Raw genomic sequence first — 21,594 nt, forward strand, 5'->3', positions numbered from 1 at the left:
CCCCAGATGCTGCTGTTCATGTCACCCCTCTTCCCCAGTTAGTCATCTCTGGATATAACTCACAAACATACCCACAGGTGTGCCTCACCGGTCTCTCTGGTGATTCTAAATCCAGCAAGTACTTTGTCTTGTTCCCTATTGGGTGCCCACAAACCTAAGATAGCATCTGATACATAGCTGGTGATTGCTGAGTACTTGTTGAAGAAAATAATTAATATGTGCTAAATTAAATGTTTTTGTGATAGAGGACAGTATTTTATCATATTGAATAGCATTCAATTTTTGCTTTAGTAGGCGTGTATGTCAACAAAATAGATGAAAATTGTGTATCTGAATAGAAAAATGAATAGATGGACACATCAGTGACAGGTTGATTAGATGGGTAAGTGAGTAATAGATGATAGATTAGATAGACAGACAGACAGACAGAGAGATAGATAGCTAGATAGATATGTAGACAGACAGACAGACAGGTAGATAGATCATGTAGTAAATTGTTTGCCCTTAACTAGGAAGTGTATGGCTAGTTACACAATCATTTAATTATTGATATTATAGGTGACTTATTTCTTATTATTTTTATTGAATATGTCTAAATAAAATAATGTAATAAATAATAAGTGTTTGACTCAATAACCCTAGGAAGAAGGCAAATAAGTTTAGTAAATAAGATATAATAAAGGTCTCATCCATTAACTTCCATTGTCCTCAGAGAAAGATTTTTCCTTCTCTGTCCCACCCCAAACCAACCAAATATACCAAGAGATGTTAATGGGTTGAAAGAAGAAGGCTCCCTCCAATAGTGCTTTCAGGGCTCAGCCCAGCAGGTAGATGTGACCTTTGTTGTTTTCAAAGCCTATTTAGCTCTGGTCAAAGAAGTCCAGAGGGTAAGAAAACATGGAAAAACAATCCTCTAAACAATTGCCATTTTGGTGCAACTCTAAATGTATCATGGAAATTGTGACTTCCTAGGAATTATAGCAAGTTATCTAAAATATAGTCCAAAGCCTAGTGACAACACAGACTGCAACCATGAGGCAGTTACCTCCACCCTAAACTTCATTCCCTCATCCACAAAAGGAAAGTACTGTACAGTAGGGTGCTTAATATTAGCTACTAAACTCCAAGGTTTCAATAGCTTAATATAATCAAAACGATTTCTCATGCACACTAAATTCAGTATTGATGTTCCCAGTTGGACATCTGTACAAGTCAGCACTGTGCCCAGCAGTGTGTCTTAACCTGAGGTCCTTACTTCAATGAACCTAAGTCCAAGGCTTGGGAGAGTACTTTATTTTGGAGTATGATATCAAGCAGTGCCTGTAAACAGTTTCCCATGACTCTGACAGATGCTTGACTCAACTGAAGGCAGGAATATCCATTTGGGCTCACGGTTTCAGAGGACTCTCTCTGTAGCTACTAGGCCCTGTGCACAACAGCACAGCATCATGATGGTGGGAAAGGACCGTCTTCATGGTGGACCGAAAACAGAGGAAACCAATGCTGATGCTCAGCTGGCTTGTTTTTTTTTCCATTTTCCCCATATGGGACTTGACACTATAGGGTGATCCTGCCAAGATCTCCCCTTCAGTTCATCATCTCTGAAGTTATCCTCACAGATATACCCAGAGCCTATGCCTCATCTATCTCCTAAGTGATCTGAAATCCAGTCAAGATGACAGTGAGGATGACCATCCCAGAAAGTAAAGCAGAAGATGAGGAAGAGTTAATAGAAGGAAACTTTGAAGTTTTCATCCACTGCCTGTGTGGATCTGTGGTCCACAGAGTGAGAAAACTCCTGCTGAATGTCATAGTGCATCAAGGCAAGGCATTTATCTACTGACTAGCGTCCTTATGAATCCAAAGTCTGTTCCTATGAGACTTTCACACCCCACAACACCAGTTATCTACCTTTGTGCCTAAGAGTTGCTTGGTTGGACTTGGGGAGAATTGGTAACCATTGGAATCCTGGACAAATGAGTCTTAAGAGTCTAAAGGGTGCCTTTAAGACACTTCACCCTTAAATGAGCTTCTGAATCTTCATGCATGGCCACCACACCATAGGAGGGAAAGAGAAAGGGAAGCTTCAAGACATGAAAGCAGCATGTGTCACTCCCAGCCACATTCCAATTACTGTTTGGTCATATACACCATCACCCTCACATCAAAGATGATAGAAACATTAAATAATATTCCCATGAACCCAGGGGACAAAGGGAATGGCTGGGTGAACACAAAACCTTGTTTCTTCCAATGGGGACACTGGTTATCCTGGCACATACTTAGACTGAGATCAGGAACGGTCAGAGACCAAGTGCTCCAGGTACATTGTTGTTAGTAGATAAATGATAGCTTTATTTAGCATCTGCAACATGAAAACACATGAAGCTTAAAGGATCTCTTCTATGAGGAACCAAAGACCTTAACTAGCAAAGATCTGATACAAAAGTTGAAGGATTGGTGTGGAATATTTTCAAACCATAGACTTATGGCTGTAATCTTTCTTGAGAGAGGTGCCCAAAATGAACAAAACTTTGTACATAGTAAATCTGTGATCTTCCTGTTGAATAAAGTCACGATTGCTGACGCATGTGTATATCTCATTCATATTGATTATGTGAGACACCAAAGGATCAGTTCCTAATGAGACAAGACAGCTTCTCCCAGGGCCTCAGGAGAAAAGGACACACCTTTTTATTTCCTCTGCCAGGGATTTTCTTATCTCACAGCTAAACCAAGGAGAGGTAAATTTTTTGTGTCTTGGTGGGGAAATAGGCCAAGGGTTTGACATCTGATGTTTACATTCATGATTTGTCCTGTCAGGGATGAAGTCCTGTCTCTGGACATGCCTATGCGGATATTTCTAAAAGAAACAGACCCTGTCTTCCTCCCTTATTGCTTTTCTCTTCATACTATCTTCTGGAAACCTCTGGATAATATAAGACTCATGAAAAAATAAATTGATAAGTCATCATGTGCCTAGCTCTTGGCTAAGTGCTGAAATAGGTCAGAAGTCTTAGTTTGAGTCCAATGAGAAAGATATTGAGCACACACATAAACACACAAACATATGATCTAATTATAAAGTATATGAAACTGGGAAAGAATACAGTTCTAAGATAGCTGCCTTTCAACACATTCTCCCTCTTCTGGGTCATCATCAGAATTCTACATATTTTAGCTGGGCCCAGTTCTTTACCAAGAAGCCTATCTCATCAAGACTCCCTTGCAGCTAGGTGTTGTCATCTGATCAAATTCTATTCCATAGCTTTTGAAGAAGAGGTTGTTTATCTTCTCTTCCTATTTCTATTTATTTAGAAGTGATGGTAATGTTTTTAGACCCTAATACAAAAGCTATGCTTAAGAAGACCAGTACTTCATGATGTGAAGCTGTATACTAATCTTTAACTATCCATTCTTTCAATGAAAGAAGGATAACAATTACTGTTTGGGCACCTCTGAGGAAGCAGAACCTTTCCTCCCTAAGACTATCTCATCTTTGAAATGAAGTAGGAGCATATGAAGACTGTAGGAAAGTGTCCCAAGCAGAGAGAACTTCATGTTCAAAAACTTGAAAGGTCAGATGGCTTAACTACAAAGATCAAGAAGGCAGCATGGTTCAGTGAAGCAGACATGGGTTGTCAGGCACGAGCAGTTTCCATCGTAAACAAAATTTCAGTAACCATCAGACTATTACTTATTATTCTTCAGCCTCCGTTGGAAACAGTCTCATTAAAATGGACTTTTCAAGCAGGAAATTCAACAAAATGCTTGGAGCACAGTAATGTCTCTGCACCCCACTTTCTCTTCACCTGCAACAATGTGGGTGCAACAACCCCTGCCCTGCAAAGCTGCTTCCCAAGGAAGACTTACATCTGAAGAGATGTTGCAAACTTTTCATGGAAAGGGTCAGACTGTAAAGATTTTAAACATTGTGGGTCAGGTGATTTCCGATGCAATTGCTTAACTATACCTTAATAGCCTATAAATGTATGTGGACAGACCTGCACCAAGGCCGAATGAATGAATGAATGAATAAATGAATGGAAATGGATCCATTACAATAGAACCTTACTCATGGACATTGTGATTTGATTTTCATATAACATCATGAATTGTGACATGTTCACTTGCCTTCTCCCCATTTTTAATAGAGAAAAAAACACTTTAAAATGTGAAAATCACTTCAGGCTTATAGGATATGTGGAAAGAGATAATGCAATGGATTTGGTCTTGGTCTAGGGGACATAGTAGCCAACCCCTATCCATTAATATTCAACACATGCCTATCATATGGAAATGGCTCGGCAGTTGTTCTTGGCTGATTTATTTGCTAATGACATTAGCTAGAGTGTACCAGGCAGTGACTTTTCCATCCTGAAGTGTAGCATAGTAAAGGCGCATAAAGTCCAACCAGTCTGAAACTTCCTTTTTTCCTCCTGTCCTCCAAGCAGCCGGTATTGACCTAAGTTGGAACCAAGGGCTGGGATGAGGCTAGGGGATCAATGACTTCCTAAACACCAGTGGCTGGGACCCAAAACTGTCAGGCTGGAAAGGACTTAATAAGCAGAGAGCCTGTAAGGCAGTTCAGAATCTGATTTTGCTATAAGAGCATGATTTTTAACAGCTCTGTAGCTGTTCCCAACCTTTTAACACTGTCTTCTGTGACTCAAGAGATTCTGATCTTATAGCGAAATTGACTCCACCAAATGTTTGACATTCTCCTGGGTAATGTCTCTGATATGACTGCTTCAGGCTCAGCCCTCTCTTCTCTCTCTCTCTCTCTCTCTCTCTCTCTCTCTCATATGTATAAACATATTATATATATGTATATGCATACATAAATAGAGAGATAGAGATATGTGTATTGATAGATACAGATAGATTACATATATATGTCTTTCATTTTCTTCATATTGAAATATATGTAATTTTAATTATCCTAATGAATGTCACAATTGTGTCTCTTTGGTCCCTAACATTTTTGTTTGAAAAGAGATATCCTCTGTTTAATCTTAATGCTAATATTTGAAGACGTGGTCACAGTTTTGGGTCATTTGGATCATGCCAGAGTTACGTTGGGTTCTCAGGACAATTAATCATGACATGGCAATGAAACCATTTCTTTTTTATTTCTTATGGTTGTGGTTATAATTTTTTCTTTCTGGAGACAGACTGCTATAGACTCTCAGTCATTATTTCAGAATAAAGGGCTCCAAGAGTCTTTTGGCTGGGGCCAAAAGCAGTATTTCTGCAATGGAAGCTTCTCTGAATAGCACAACACTGTCCAAATCCCACAGCATGAAGGGAGAGGCACTGTGGTCTGAGGCCATAATCCCCTCTGGGCATGTGCCTGCCCACACAGCAGTGATCATGCGTGAGGAACACAGCCCTAGGGGCTGGGCTAATGAAACTGGAATGTATCTGTCACCCAGAGCTGAGGACAGAATATAACCAAGAGGAACACCCTCTTCCAACAGGAATAAACTGTGGGGTTTGTGGAATAGAAAGGCAAAATAATAGAAGAAGAAACAAGGGACATAAGTACTGAGGAGCAGGAGGGAAGTTGTGGTTTGGGAGGCTCTAGGCTTTGGTCCTTTAGGGGGGTATGCTTAGGAAACAGTCCCTGATAAGATCTGGAGAGCCATCACAGCAGACTTAGCAAAATAAGTAAATCTTCTGACTAATCAAAAAGTTCTGTACATCACAGGGAGAAGGAGAAAAGGAAGAGAGGAGAAAAAAGGAGAGAGAGAGAGTTCTTTCTGACTAGAGATTATTCTGAAGCTCTACCTGAGAGTGTCGGTGTCCTAGAACTCCACAGAGCATCTGGTGGATATGAGGCTGAGATGAACGGTCTCCAGGATGAGTGGACAGCGAGCGAGCCTGAGCAGCAAGCAGCGAGAAGGATGCTCCTCCACTCTGAGAGGACACCTTCCTAATGGTCTCATGGCTGTCCCAGGGAATTCTTGGGTGTGAAGTCAACACTCATCTTCTTGAGATAGTCTCATCTTCACTGAGGAAGAAAATCTCATAAAAATCTTTTTTTAAAAACAGGAAAGAAAGAAACAAGAACTGAAATTTAATTCATTAACCATAATCTTCCTCCCCATCAGTACCTTGGTTAAAGACCCCACAAAGTGTGTGAGAGGTTTTTGGTTATTGAAATAGCATGGTCTTACAAATTATCAGGAGGTTTCAATAACAGTGCAACCAATATTTGTTAAGACTTAGTACATTACATATGTAACCTTGTAAAGCCAACACATTGCAACTCTGATCATCATTTGTTAGGTGAGAACACTGGGACTTAGCTGGGGGCAGACGGCTTGCTCAGACACAGTCAAGAATGGAAAGGACTGACATTTGAATCCTGGGCAGTCTATCCAACAACAGAGTTCTTGTGCTTAATTTCCAAGCTATGCCATTTTTAATGCATTGGTATGTGCTTCTGAGGTATAAAATAAATAAAATAGCAGTCACCTTAAGATGACTTTTTTTGATCTAGTAATGGTGATAATTATAAATGAATAAAAACAAACAACTAATAATATTCATATGGCACCAAACCTCAATTGTGTGTATCGAGTTAGGTCACTTCTTTGAACTATTTTAGAGGGGTGTGAATTTGTACACATGTGGGTGCACGTAAGGACATGTTGTCCTCTAGGAAGGCTTCCTGGATAGGGCTATGCATGAGTCAGGCTTTCACAGGCAAGCAGAGCACAGTGTGGACTGGTGGTCACAAGGACTTTCTCTAGAACAAGAGAACAAGGTGTTCAGCAGCACAGAGTCACAAACACCAGACACTATTTCAGGGACTAGAAGTAGTTCTAGATGTCTGTGGCATAAAGTACTAGTTAAGGAATGGGGATGGTTGAGAATACAGATGTAGGCGGAAGTCCTGGTTTTCCAGATCCATGTTCAATATCAAACTTTGGGTTATCCAGTAGAGAACTCCTGAGAACATCCATGAATCCAATCTATGTGTCTAAGACAGAATAATAACAGAAAGTGAGGTCATGAAAATCAAGCAAAACAGACTTGTGTGCATAGTAAGAACATACAGAAACCTTGGTGTCGACAGAGCTTGAGTTCATGGAGGCTCATACAGCTGCTTGTTGGTTGGTTGACTGGTTGGTTGGTTGGTTGGTTGGCAATCTATAGATCAGTTAATGTTTTGCTCAAATTTATTTGTGTCTATAGTCCATCCCTTTCTAAATTAGTCATTTAGAATTCACCTGCAGATGGTTGAGAAGGGAAATAGCATCTTTTCTTGAGAGGCAGAATGAGTGTATGTATGTGACATCTGCCCAGTCACATCTGTTTCAATAACTTCCTTTCTGCCCACAAGGAATGGACCACAATGGCAGGCATGTTTTTTTACTCTTTGTAAAGCCAAGGAGATACCTGACCTAAGCTAAACATGATGGGGGAATGTCCTTCTGTATGCTGTGAATATATGTTTCTCTTATTGGTTGATTAATAAAGCTTTTTCAGCCAATGGACAGGCAGGCAGGAAGTATAGGTGGGGATACCAGACTAGGAAAATTCTGGGAAGAGAAAAGAGAGGGTGAGTCACCAAAAAGGATACTACCAGGAAGGTAGCATATCCGGACATTCTCTGGTAAGCCAAGACCACATGGAGATACATAGATTAATAGAAATGGGTTAATAATTAAGAGAGAGCTAACCAATAAGAAGCCTGAGCCATCAGCCAGTTTACAATTAATACAAGCCTCTGTGTGTTCACTTGAGACTAAAAGGCTATGGGACCAGGCGGTACAGAAACATCCATCTACATAAACAGATTCTCCTCATCAGAAACATGAAATCTACAGATGACTGTAGTGCTTATCAAAGAACGTTCTTCTTGCAGCAGGTAGAACCCATTATAGAAATCTACAACTGGTCAAGAGACAGAATTACTTCAGTCATGGTACAGGATCCATGACATCTTCAGGATTTTCAATCTTGATGCTGTTTTTCATTCCAGATCAATTTATACCATATTTCAAGAAATTCAATGAAATGGAGATTTCCAAGCTCCCAGGAAAGAATGAAGACAAGATTCAGAATACTGTTGGCTTCTCATTTTTCCCTTTGTCTTTCCTTTGAAGATGGGATCTTACCATACAACCCAAGCTACCCACAAACTCAGTGCTACCACTGCAGACATGCACCAGCATGCCCAACTGCCTCTTGGCCTGAATAGGCAGCCCTATCCAGACATAGAATGCAGCTCATCCTCTGTCCAAAGGTAGCTTTTCAAGCATCAGAGTGGCCCTGTGCCTCAGCACCAGAATAAGGACCAGATTCTTTCTGGCCACCAGTGAAACAAAGGAAAGAGGCCATTTCTGTCTCCAGGAAACCATTGCCTTCTTCAGAATAGAAGTGAAATGTTTTTGTTTGTTTGTTTGTTTGTTTTTTGGTGGAGAAATACAAAAACTAGAGAGGCAAGCCAATATTGATCTCCTAACCAAATGGGCTTGGTGGTTCCCCACTTTCTCCTCCGCAGTGACAAGAAACTTTTATTGGAAGAAACTCCATGACCTCTGGCTTATCAAACAGGGATCCTAATTAATTAGTATACTCTGTTCCTCAAAGAAAGATGCATAGGGTGGGGGGGTCATTTCATGGTTCTTACTAAAACACCCCATCTGGAATAGTACCAGAGAATTCTCCATAACAAATCCTTCAGTTAAAGGTTTTAGGAAATTGTAATGGAGATCAAACCCAGCTCCTGAGTCCTCATGGAAAGAATAGGCAAGGCTGCATCTTTATCATTTCTGTACTTGCATAGTAGTCCTTCTAGAAGCTGAGACCCGAGAAGGACACTCCCAGGTAAGAAGAATGATAGACCCCATATTTAATAACCATATTTTTAGTTGCCTGCTATATATGCTCAGCTTCTTCATAGCCACAATGGGAGACACAGAATAAATATAAAGCAAGAAAATGGTGTTTTTAAAAAGCTCTATAGATATTCCAGAATTTTCAGTGTATGAGATAGTTTCATTTAATGATAATAAGAACTGTCTTAGGAGACAAGCAATGTGAGTGGCAGGTCCATTTGTCACGTAGGGAAATAGATGCTCAAAATGACAGTTGCCATCACCTGGGGGGGGGAGGAGGGGGGATTAGAATCCTAGTGTGATTATGCTTAGCACTCCACTCCTTCTATCCCCTGTGCCTCCACTTAATACTATCCAGTGGGGGCACACATGGGAAGAAACAAGTCAAGGTCATAGCCTATGAGTGGTGAGTCCCACAATCCAATAAATTACATGAGTGGCTCAAGAAGGAAATAGCAGTATGAGCCAGAGGCTCAGAGTAGGCGTCACGGAGGGCAAAGTGCCCAGGTTTGGTCCATGGAGAGTGAAGGCATCAGTCTAGGGGAAGGAATGGAAGCTGAGTTGAGAGGCTTTCTGAAGGAGGGTGGAAGATACCCAGAGAGCGAGACTCAGAGAATGGGAACAGAAAATGCTAAGGCCCAATCAAAAGAAACCCTCAGAAGGGCAGACAACTTCCAGGGCCGAGTCACTGACATAGGCGAGGGGAACATTTCCATCCCTGGTGAGGCTCCATAGCAACCTTGAGAGAATGACAAGTAGAGTCTAAGAAACAAGTTGACCTTTGGTGCTGAGAAGACAATTTGAAAGTGGGTCATATCCCTCTTTGTGGAACTCCATACCGGCTTCTATCTTTTTCTCGACTCTCCTAGAAACTAACATCATTGGGCCAAAATAAAATCCGAATGGACTCTGGACCTCCTGGTCACTCCTCGGGGCCTCTATCTCTTCCAGAACATACCATCCATTGAACCAGTTGATGCTTTCCTGGGGTAGCCTAGTGTGACCACCTACTCTGAGCTGCCCAGCTGCTGGAGCCCACGGCTAGGCTCCACATAGGTAAGAAAAGTCCAGGCCAGCAGAGAAGGGATTCCTCCCTGCCTCCCCCATCTGACCCACTTCTCCACCATCCACCTGCTTCAGGCACCTCAGGCCCAGGCCCAGCTGCCAGCTTCCCACTGAGGCACTCCCTCAAATTGCTAGGAGATGGCTATCCAAACTGTCACCCCATGATCAGAAGAGGAGTCGTGTAGCTGACAGCACCTGAGAGAGCTCTCATTTGGATTACATCAAAGTCTTTAAATATTTATAAAGTTCTGGTATCTAAAATAGCTAGTCTCTGCCCTGTGTGTAAGCTGTTGAAATAGTGGCCTAGTGAATTGTAAATGGAACATACATATGAACCATCGTATATTTCGTTTGTAAGAGTGTACCATAGCATGAGAGAGAGAGAGAGAGAGAGAGAGAGAGAGAGAGAGAGAGAGAGAGAGAGAGAGAGAGGGAGGGAGGGAGGGTTTAAGAACCCACACTGCATTATGTTAAATATCCCAAGGGCTCAGTATAGAACATGACTGGAATGGATACAGAGCATGAAGAACTTTTTTCTATCTCATTAGATGGTCTGAGTTTTGAAATCTGTTCTGAGTGTGGTAAAGTGTGCAGATCTGTAGATTAACGCACCGAATACATTCTGCAGTTCTTGATGTGTTTCATAAAAGGTCCATTTCAAAAGTGTGCTGTATTATAGGTGAACACTCTCAGTAAATAATCTTGTTACAGAAACCTAAGCAATTTTTACAAGGCGTATTTCTGGCTGACTGAACAATTTATTCTCCAGATGTCACATTGTATTTTTCCAATATAAAATGAAACAGCTTTTTTTTCTCTCTTTTAAGGCCGACTGTGTTGCTTTGTCTGAGTCTAGAACAAAGGATCTCCCCTTAAGGAGACTGATGCCATGGTAAAGCCCATCACTTTCAGATGAACACCACACCTGGGAGGGGCCGGCAGCACCATCTCTGGCTTCCCCATTCTAGGACAATAGTTGAAAATCAAGTAGAACGATCCCTTGGGTCACACGGTCTAAGAAAACTGACAGGTTTCTAAAAAAATAAATAAATAAGGAAGGAGAAAGATGGAAAGGCAGGGGAGAGTTGGCAGGGAGTGGAGCAAAAGGCAGGAGGGACAGAGGACAGAAAGGCAGGCAAAAGCGGGGACAGCAGATGTCTGGAAGAGGCAGGAGTAGAAGAGAAACAGGCAGAAGTAAGCTAATCTAGAGGTAACTTCTGCTGCTTCCCCAAAACATGGAGCCCATAAAATGTTTTTCAAGTCTGCTTTGTTTTGGCTGGGGGTCCAGGATGCTACTCAGTGGTAGAACACTTGCCTGGCATGTTGGAGACTCTAGATACAATGCCTAGCACCACGGAAGAGAACAGGGAGTTCTCAGGAAAATGGACACACTCTTCCTGTGTTCAAGGCACTTTGGTGTGTTAAAGGCCTTTGGAGCCTTGCTGGTAAGAAACCTGCTCAGCTGCATCTAACTAACTGTTCTTAGGTTTATTTGAACTCTAAACCTCTTTGCTTTTTGTTCTTGTTTTCACAACATATCTATGATTTGGGCACATTCTCCTGAAGGTCATGTTATTTCTAGAAGGTAGGCCCTATCACATCAATTAGTTTAGGCAAAACACTCTTCGTGGAATGTTGCCACTAAGTAATGCTCACCCAAAGAAGTAACTGAGAAAGTTATTTTCCAACACAGTATCCAATGGTGACAAGATATAGCAGTCAGCTTTGGTTAGATAAAGCTACATAAAGTTTGGGAAACTTCATTCCTCACCCATTTTGTATATCTCAACAGCAAAGCTGGGATTCTTGTGCTTCTGTTTCTCATGTCTCCTCAATCTCAGGTCTAGATCTCATAGGGAATGCAGCCCTATTAATGAGCAGAGACTTTTTATAGCAAGTATACAATGTGTTTTGATGATGTGCACCTCTCTTTCCCTTTCCAAGCTCCTCAGACCCCACCAATATATCCCTTTCTCAAAGTCATGTCCTTTTTCTTTAATAACCCACCAAGCACAATTTGTGACGCCCATGCACATATGTGGGCAACCTGGAGCATTGGCAAACTATCAATGGCTGCTCCCCACCCACAGAGAGCTTACTCTCCTTTCCTTGGCAGCCATCAACTGCCAATAGTTCTCGGCTAGAGGTGGGGCCTCATGATCCCCTCCACCATCCATGGTGGAGATTTGAATGGACCCATCTTGTACAGGTAACCACTGCACTGTTTATTCATGAAGCAATGCCTATGTCATATACAAAAGACAGTTTCTCTTCATGCCTCTCCATCCTCCAGCTCTTGGGTTCTTTCTGATACATTTTCCCTGATGTTCTCTGAGCCCCAGGGAGGGGGACAGCTCGATGCAGAGGTTCCATTTAAAAACCAGCAGTCATGGTCACTTATTTTCAGCATTTGACAAATTATGAGTCTTTGTATCAATCACCCCACTGCATAAAGAAGGCGCTCTGACTAATATTGGGAGGGACACAGATCTACTGGTATAAACATAAGTACTTAGAGTGGAGTTTGACAATGTGACCATTTAGCACAACATTGAGTTCACCCCCATTGGTCCTGTAATCTCCCAGTTACAAGCTTTTGATCAGGTTTAAGGCACCAGACATAAAATCTCCACTGTGTCACAGGCCTTATATCCGATTTGAAAGAAGTTGGTATCCCATAATCATCATGCATCACTGGGTGCACCTTGCCCAGTAGGTTGACATTTGTAGTAGGCAGGTTCTAGTCCGAGTGAGTTCATCAATGTCTTTTCCTCCTGGCGGCCTTCATAGCCCCTTCTGGCCCTATGAAATTAAGCAAGCCAGAAGCAAGTTTCCTGGTTAGTTGAAGACTGACTTCCTCTATGTCCTATGACAAAAAAATATATGGCATCTTAAGCCATCCTTTTCCAGGTACCCTTATTTCCCCACCTCCCTCTCCCCATAGCACACTCCTCTCTATTTCAGTTTTACTAATGCTCTACCATTCTTTCTCCCTTAAAGCATCTTCCTCCAGTGGTTCTTTTTCTAAATCCCTGACTTCAATAGGCACTCCAAGTTAGACACACAGAATTAAAGATTCAAGATTAGGATCCACATATGAGAGAGAAGACTGGAGACTTTTCAATCATCTGCCATGGGTTTCAAAGATCTCATTGCACTGGGTTAAGCATGTCACATGACCAAGTCTGATGTCAGGGGTTGGTGGTACGTGCATCACCCTTATGGAGGCACTGTGAGTCTAAAACAGCTTGGGGAAAGATAAGCCTTCTGGGGAGGACAGGGAGCAATGAGTACAGCAGCTTCTATGCTGAGTAGAGAGGGTGCTGCGCTTCCTGGTGTGTCTAGTAGGACTCCTCTGCCTACATTCTGCTGCCTTGTGGTCCCTGCAGCTGAAAGTACATTAGACAAGGTCTGGACGATGTGCCACAATACATGCGTCAGCCCTCTAATGAAGGCAAATGTGTTTTGCTCTAAGAAAAGGGTATGCAAGGGTTTATATGTTGATAGACAACCAAAAAACATCGCCAAGTCAGGCGTTGGTGGTGCACGCCTTTAATCCCAGCACTGGGGAGGCAGAGGCAGGCAGATCTCTGTGAGTTCCAGGCCAGCCTGGTCTACAGAGCGAGTTCCAGGCCAGCCTCCAAAACAATACAGAGAAACCCAGTCTCAAAAAACCAAATACACACACACACACACACACACACACACACACACATATGTATACATATATATATCCAAAGCAAAGGTGTACTGCACTGCATTTTTTTTTAATTCAAAGTACTGCACTGAGCTATTTCAAATTGCCATTTTTAGGTAAAAAGCTTGCCTGTAGTAGCTCAATCTAACATATATGATATATATATATATATGGACATTATCAGGAATCATCACCAAGGACTGTCAGAGGTTTCACTTGGGTGCCATTGTAACTCAACTGTCAGGAACATGGAGGACATTGGGTCCTGTCTAGGCTACTAAGGACTGGATTCCATGCTTTGTCTTTGCCATGGTTGGTGTCCTGAAGCCAGCTCCAGTAAGACAGCTACATCATGCCACTGGCATAGACTAGCATCCCCAAACCACAACAGGGGCCTCCACATGCCCAAACTCAAAGGATTTCTGTTGCAATGCAAACAGGAGCCCATCATGGATAATCCAGTTACCCTCCCAAGACACGACGTTCTTTCTAGGAATTAGATCAAACTGTAACAAAATCCGGTCCTGAGATGAAAGATGTTCCCAGATGACACTCATCTTTCTGGTGTTCCACACTCAAGCTGTCTTCCACAGTAACAGATTTACTGCTGCAAATTGAGCAGGGCCTTTGCACCGGCTGTTTTCGGCTGAGAAGGCGCCCCTGCCATCTCCCACAACCTTCCCTAACCCATCTCCCACTCCAGGCTGTCTTTAGGGCCCTGCTCAAACGTTGCCTTGGCAAAGAGGTCAATGTGACAATCACTTGGTGAAACTCCTATGACCTCTGTCACTTAGATATGTTTTCCTTTGGATGACCCATGGCCATCTGGAACCATCAATGATGGTACTAGACACTCAGAAAATGAAGAATAGCAGCGACGGACAGAGGGACAAGTGAGGAACTGAGTGAGTGACTGAATTCAGATCAGTGACCACGTCATCCAGAAGACAGGGATGCAATAGAAAACCAGCCTTTCTCCTGCTAAAAATGGAAAAAAAATACACAAGTTGAAAAAATTCTGTGTGGTAGTTTAAAAAATATTACAGCATTGGATCTAAGAAATCGGGCTAGTCATAAAGAAATAAACTAAAATTAGGTGTCATTTCAGGGGAGTGAGCAGTAGAATGCACAATGAGGAAAACTACCAAGTAAGTGAAGAAGAGAAATGACAAATGCAACTTCATCTCAAAAGAGAATGCAGAGTTGGAAAATGAAAAGAGAGAAAAGCGATGGGGGGGGCGGATATCCGAGAGGTCAGCTGACAAGAAGGAAGAAGTCACAGAGGGGAGACTAGAAGGAGCAGGAGCGGGAACTGGAAGGGTTTTCTGAACACCCGACAAACAAACACCAGTGTATTGAAAATTAGCTTGGGCTGGGGTGCAGGTCAGCAGTAGAGCTGTTGACTCACGTGTCAAGCCCAGTACTATGGGGCAGGGGAGAGGTGGGAACTAAACCCATCTTTGGAGGGGTTTTTTGTTTTGTTTGTTTGTGTTTGTTTTTTTCGACACAGGGTTTCTCTGCATAGCCCTGGCTGTCCTGGAACTCACTCTGCCTCCCAGGTTCTGGGATTAACGTGTGCATCACCACGGATGACGAACCAACCTCAATTTGAGGACTCAGTGTGTGCTTGTCCTGCTTAGTGGTGACTGCATACTCAACACTCCCAACCTCAGGGAAAGGGGGTTCTGGTGTTGTATACCTTCCTGCATAAGGAAATGGGGGTCTAGAGAGGTTAAGTGAGCCCCCAGGGTCATACCAAGAACAATGAACCTCTAGCCAGTACTTCCCAGCTCCTAGGCCTGACTGCCAGCAGTCTCTCCTTTCTGCCTCCTCGCACACACGCAGGGCTAGCACACACTGTCTTCTCCTGGTACACACAGGGCTAGCACACACTGCCTCCTCCTGGCACACATGCTGGACTAGCATACACTGCCAGGTTTGTGCCTCTCCTGAAAGACAGTGCCATGAGCTTCCGGTTGTTTTTCACTACCCCATTCCTCTCCTACCCGCAGCACTGACAGAACTCATTGCTGCCTCAATGGGCAAGGTTAGGAGGTCGGGACATGTTCACAGAGCCAACACAGTGCAGTGCTGTCCTAGCTAGAGTTAATATTGCTGTAAAGAAACACCGTGGCCAAAGCAAGTCCGGGAGGAAAGGGTTTATTTGGCTCATGCTTCCACATCATAGTCCATCACTGAAGGGACTCAGGGCAGGATCTCAAGCAGGACTGGAACCTGGAGGCAGGAGCTGATGTAGAGGCAACGGAGGGGTGCTGCTTACTGGATCTCATCATGGCTTGCTCGGCCTGCTTTCTTGTAGAACCCAGGACCACCAGATAATGGGCTGCCCACACCCATCAATCACTAGTTAAGAAAATGCTACACAGCCAGATCTCATGGAGGCAAAGTTCTTGACTGAGGTTCCCTCCTCTTAGATGACTCTAGCTTGGGTCAAATTGACATAAACTAGCCAGAACCAGTAGATCAGTACAGTTTCTAGGACCAGACACCCTGGTTCTGAGTGCTGCTCCCCTCACCCACTCGCTGGGGGATAGTCTGCAAATTAATTACCTTCTCTGTGCCTCTGTTCCCTCTTCAGAAGAGTGGGAGTCGCCATCTCTGCCTAAGCATTAAATGGAGAGAGGCGCATAGAATCCTTAGACCTGTGTCTGTGCTTAGAAAGAAGCCCATGAATGCGAGCTTTCGCGGGGCGTGGTCCCAGCCAAGCTCTGGCCTCCTCGGGATCTTGCTGAAGGCCTTGTTGCCAGCATGCAGATGCTGCCGCCGCTGGAAAAAGATCCTAGCTGGGCTTAACCCGTTTCTAGTCAACCACACTCGACACCCTCCATCTCAGGCCACAGCAAGCTCTGGGCAGCCAGCTCTCTCTCATCCAGCCTTCTGCTCGCCTCTCCCCTTCACACCTTCTCCCCAGTCAATGCCATTAATCAAAATCCTATAGCAGAAAACGCATGCATAAGTCCGACACATTTATTGCTATGGCAACAATTCAGGCACTTGTCCCTGTGTCAAGCTATATCAGTGGAGATAAATTCTATTGTTTTCACACTGGCAGTTTTCTCTGTGTTGGACTTAATCCATGGAAAAATATAGCCTTTCTCTTTATTTAAGAGAGTGAGAGAGTGCTCCAAAGAAAGAGAAAGTGACCTCTGGGCTTCTTACCCAGCACATTCAGGACTGAAACCAAATTTTCCCTTTCTTTTAAAAACGAAGACAGTGATCAACCTCACCACAGTGACTCATCAACCAGCCCTGACCCCACAACTAACCTGCCCCTAGAACCTCGAGTCCAGATCTGCAAGAGCCCTGCAGGACTGCAGGGCCATGTGGTCTGCCTTAAGACCTAGCGCTCACGACCACCCTCAGGGAATTCAGACCATGCCTCAGCAAACAGCACGGGTTTGCTCATAATGAACCATCCTGGTGAATAGTGTGTCTCTCACCCAGAGAAATCAAGGAGGGGAGAGCCTGTCCCCATCTTCCTCAAGTGCATGTGATGGTGACCCACATCCCCACACCCACACTCAGAGAAGCTGATCTGCCTTTCCTAAGGCCCTTCTATGCTGAGTTTCTTTCATATCCTTCCCTGAGGAATCAAAACCCACACATAAGGTTCCTGCTGAGTCTAAGGTCTTTGGAGCCCTGGCATGTGCCCAGCACCCTACTAGGAAATGCTGGAGACACTATACTGAGAAAGCCTGATGACTGCAGAAAAACACAAATATCTCCCACCTTTAGTCTTTGCTATCAAGCCAATTGAGGTTCCCTCTTCCAAAACGATTCTTACCTGATAGCACGTTGACATGAAACCAGCCAGTGCACACATAGCCTTCTGCATGCCCCCACACACTCTTCTGCTTCTTCCTTTTCTCTCCCCAAATAGTCCTCCTTAGTAAGAAACACTCATTCTGGAGCACTGACAATATGTATCCCTGAAAGGCATTCATGTTTCGGAGGCAATGCTGACAGAAAAACCAACATTCCTTCCAGGAAGGCAGGGGATGTATGTGGAGGTCAAATCTCTCTTCCTGAGGAGAGAAAACAGTGTGGAAAGAATACCACTAGATGGCTTCCAGGGTAGCCCACTGAGTGGGAAAAGATGTTCACCAGCCCCGCATCTGACAGAGGGCTTATCTCCCAAATATACAAAGAACACAAGAAGCTAGGTACCAAAACACCAAAAAGTGAGGTACAGAACTGAATAGAGAATTCTCAGCAGGGGAATCTAAAATGGCTGTCAGACACTTAAGAAAATGTTCAACATCCTTAGCCATCAGGGAAATGCAAATAAAAACAACTCTGAGATACTATCTTAGTCCTGTCAGAATGCCTAAAATCAACAACACCAACACAGTTTATGCTGGAGAGGATGTGGAGAAAGGGGAACACTCCTCCACTTTTGGTGGGAGTCCCAACTCATACAGCCACTTTGGAAATCAATATGGCAGTTCCTCAGAAAAATGGGAATCAGTCTACCACAAGCAATTCCACTGTTAGACATATACCCAAAAGATGCACATTCACACAACAAGGATGTCTGTTTCACTATGTTTGTAGCAGCATTATATGTAATAGCCAGAATCTGGAAGCAACCAAGATGCCTCTCAACTGAAGAGTGGATAAAGAAAATGTGGTACATTTGCACAATAGAGTACTACTCAGCAGAAAAACACAATGGAATCTTGAAATTCTCGGGCAAATGGATGGAACTAGAGTGGGGTAACCCAGTCACAAAAAGACAAACATAGTATGTACTCACTCATATATGGATTTTGGACTTAGAGCATAGGATTTACCAGCCTAACAATCTACCCCATCAGAAGCTAGGAAACAAGGAGAACCCTAAGAGAAGCATACATGGTCCCCCGAAGAAGGGGAAAGGGACAAAAATCTCCTGAGCAAATTAGGAGCATGGGGGGAGGGGAGAGGAAGTTAAGAGAAAGAGAAGGGGAGAGGAGGACATGAGGGAGCAGGAAGATTGAGATGGGGGAAGAATAGAGCAAGAAAAGAGATCCATAATAGAGGGAGCCATTATAGGTTTAAAGGGAAATCTGGCACTAGGGAAATGTCCAGAGATCTATAAGGATGATACTAACTAGCAATCCAAGCAATAGTGGAGAGGCTACCTTAAATGCCTTTGCTGATAATGAGATTGATGACTACCTTATATGCCATCCTAGAGCCTTCATTCAGTAACTGATGGAAGCAGAAGCAGACACCCACAGCTAAACACTGAGCTGAACTCCTGCAATCCAGTTGCAGAGAGGGAGGAGTGAGGAGCAAAGGGGTCAAGACCAGGCTGGAGAAACCCACAGAAACAGCTGACCTGAACAAGGGGGAGCTCATGGGCCCAGGACAGATAGCTGGGAAATCAGCATAGGACCAACTCAGACCCCTTGAATGTGGGTGTCAGTTAGGAGGCCTGGGTAATCTATGGGACCTCTAGTAGTGGATCAGTATTTATCCCTAATACACGAATAGATTTTGGAAGCCCATTCCCCGTATCGGGATACTCTCTCAGCCTAGACACACTGGGGGTGGATGGGTGGGTGCTAGGTCCTGTTCCAAATGATATGACGGACTTTGAAGATCCCCCATGGAAGGCTTCACCCTCCCTGGGGAGCAAAAGGGGGATGGGATAGGGAGTCAGTGGGGCAGGGGAGGAAGAGGAAACTAGGATTGACATGTAAAACAATCTTGTTTCTAATTTAAATTTTCTAAAAAAGGAAAAAAAAAAGATGGCTTCCAGGAAACAGTAGGGCTGAGGTTGCCCTGAAAGAATATATAAAAAGGGGCTCCATTCTTTCTAACCTCCTGGGTATGTGAATGTGGGCAAGGATGGCCCTCACTTCCAGGGCAAAATTAAAACTTAGTCTTTCAAATCCTGGAGGTCAAAGTTGTCCCCACTTCCACAGAGGCCTCAGCAAAAGCAGCCAAGGTCACTTTGTCTTGGATGTAGAGTGGACTCTGGTGTGGGTTCTGCTCCTTGGGGCATTAGAAGCAATGGGAAGAATTCCATGAGGTCACAAGGTGAGGCTAGACTCACCCCTCATACACAGAACAAGACTGAAGCCATTCTGTGGAGTCCTCTGCTCTCCTCCCTGACTCCACCCTCCTCTCCCTTCTTTCTTTTACTCCTCTTTGGTTTGTCTCTGTTTTTTTCCTTTCTTTTTTAAAGAAGGAGTTGGGGGTCTTGCACTTGGGTATTCCTTATCTCAAGGCTCTCCCATGAATGAGTCTGGGGGTGGGGGACATGACACATCATCCCAGCTACAGATCCACCACTGATTCCTTCTGTGCAAGTCTTCTGAGCCTGGAGTCTGGCAAGGGCCAATTATGGTCCTGAGACTGCTTGGTCCTCCCTCTACAAACAATCCTGGCACTGGCATAGGGTGTTGCCCTCGGAGGATGGGAGGGCAAAAGTCCTTTATTCCTAGGCTCTTTGTCCCATAAGCAAACCCAAAATCACAAAGAGGAACTCAACCTGTGGTTGAAGCTGTGAGTGCCAGGAAAAAGGGTCTTAGGAGGAGTTCTCTGCAATTGCGTTTTCTAGACATGGAGAAATCTCTCTCCATGAACTACAGAAGATGCGTTTTAAACATCAATGTTTAAATACAGTGAACAACCTGAAATTTTTAAAAAAATCCCAGAAACTGAGAGAAGCAAACACAAGTGTAGAATAAAGGAAGGATATAAGACAAAGAAAATGGAGAAACGGTGAGCTGCCAGGGAAGACTAGAGCCACAAGAGGAGGAGGGAAGAATTCTGCGGAAATGGCAGAAATGTATGGATAGGATGAGTTCAGGGAAAGCAAGCAGCAAAGAAGGAGAGCCTGGAGATGCCCTTCTCGGTCATAAAGGAGCCCAGGGCCACCAGTTACCGTCTTAAACCAGTGTGGGAGCACTGGAGCTCCTGGAGGCATAAATGCCATCCCTTTGGGGTGAGCGGCTGGAGATGAGGAGCTGAAGTGGTGATCGGGATGGGCTTCAGAAGGCCTTGGAGTTCGGATTGAGAGATGGCATGACTGAGGCCACAACAGCAACCAGACCAGGCTTAGAGAAACTTCCAGTGAAGAAGTTATAGGGACTGGGAGTTGACAGGCTCACTTGTTCTTAGGCGTTCATAGTATTTATCTCTTTCAGGACCCACAATTTTGAACAGCAGCAAATGGGAATCTCTTCCTTTTGGGGAGGGGGTGTCTCGAGACAGGGTTTCTCTGTGGCTTTGGAGGCTGTCTTACTAGGTCTTGTAGACCGCACTGGTCTCGAACTCACAGAGATCCACCTGCCTCTGCCTCCCAAGTGCTGGGATTAAAGTGTGCGCCACTGCCACCTGCCTTGGGAATCTCTTTCTGTGCTATGCAAAATGCTTTGGCAAAAGTCTGCTGCCAGACAAAACCCTGAGGATAAATGAGGTCATGTAGGGAAGTCAGGCACAGGCTGCCAAAGAGTATGAGGATTTGAGAACTGAGTTGGAGGCACTACGTACAGTCTTTGCTCTAAGACAGATTGCCAAATTTCACCAGATTACATACAGTCTGCCTTTCTGGGATGGGCCAAATCCCTGCATCCATGTGCAATGTTCACATTTCCGCAATGTCCTGTGTTACTTGCTTAGTATTGTTGTCATTTAATTTCTGAAATAGGATCTCAGGATCCCAGTAGCCCACATTGGCCTCAATCCTGCCTCAACCTCTGGAGTGCTGGGATTTCAGGTACATGCTACCATGCCTTGCTCTTTATAAACTAACATTTTTAAGTAACTCTCATAGAAATAATAGGTCCAGCTTGACTCGTTGTGATTTTGCTGAATTTATATTGTGTGTGCACCACAATACTAGCCCACGGGGACCAAGACCATACCTGGAGGGAGCTGGTTCTCGCCTTCTACTGTGTGGATTCCATGAACTAAATTCAGGCTGCTAGGCTTTTCATCTGAGGCCTTTCCCTGCTGAGTCCTCTC

At 43.9% G+C, this 21,594-nt stretch overlaps 1 long non-coding RNA gene across 3 annotated transcripts in view; it reads right to left on the reverse strand.

The window, feature by feature from the left end:
• LOC110342637 overlaps positions 1-21,594 on the reverse strand; it is a 37,910-nt gene that overhangs the window by 8,578 nt on the left and 7,738 nt on the right. For 2 of the 3 annotated variants that reach the window (XR_005873066.1, XR_002384765.2), the window contains exon 5: positions 12,282-12,719. This is a non-coding gene — a long non-coding RNA (uncharacterized LOC110342637). Of the gene's footprint in view, positions 1-5,790; positions 6,014-12,281; positions 12,720-21,594 lie in introns of those variants that run through there. The other variant, XR_005873067.1, reaches the window with a different exon arrangement.

Source organism: Mesocricetus auratus, unplaced genomic scaffold (genome assembly GCF_017639785.1).
Source record: "Mesocricetus auratus isolate SY011 unplaced genomic scaffold, BCM_Maur_2.0 Super-Scaffold_100045, whole genome shotgun sequence".
NCBI lineage: Eukaryota > Metazoa > Chordata > Mammalia > Rodentia > Cricetidae > Mesocricetus > Mesocricetus auratus.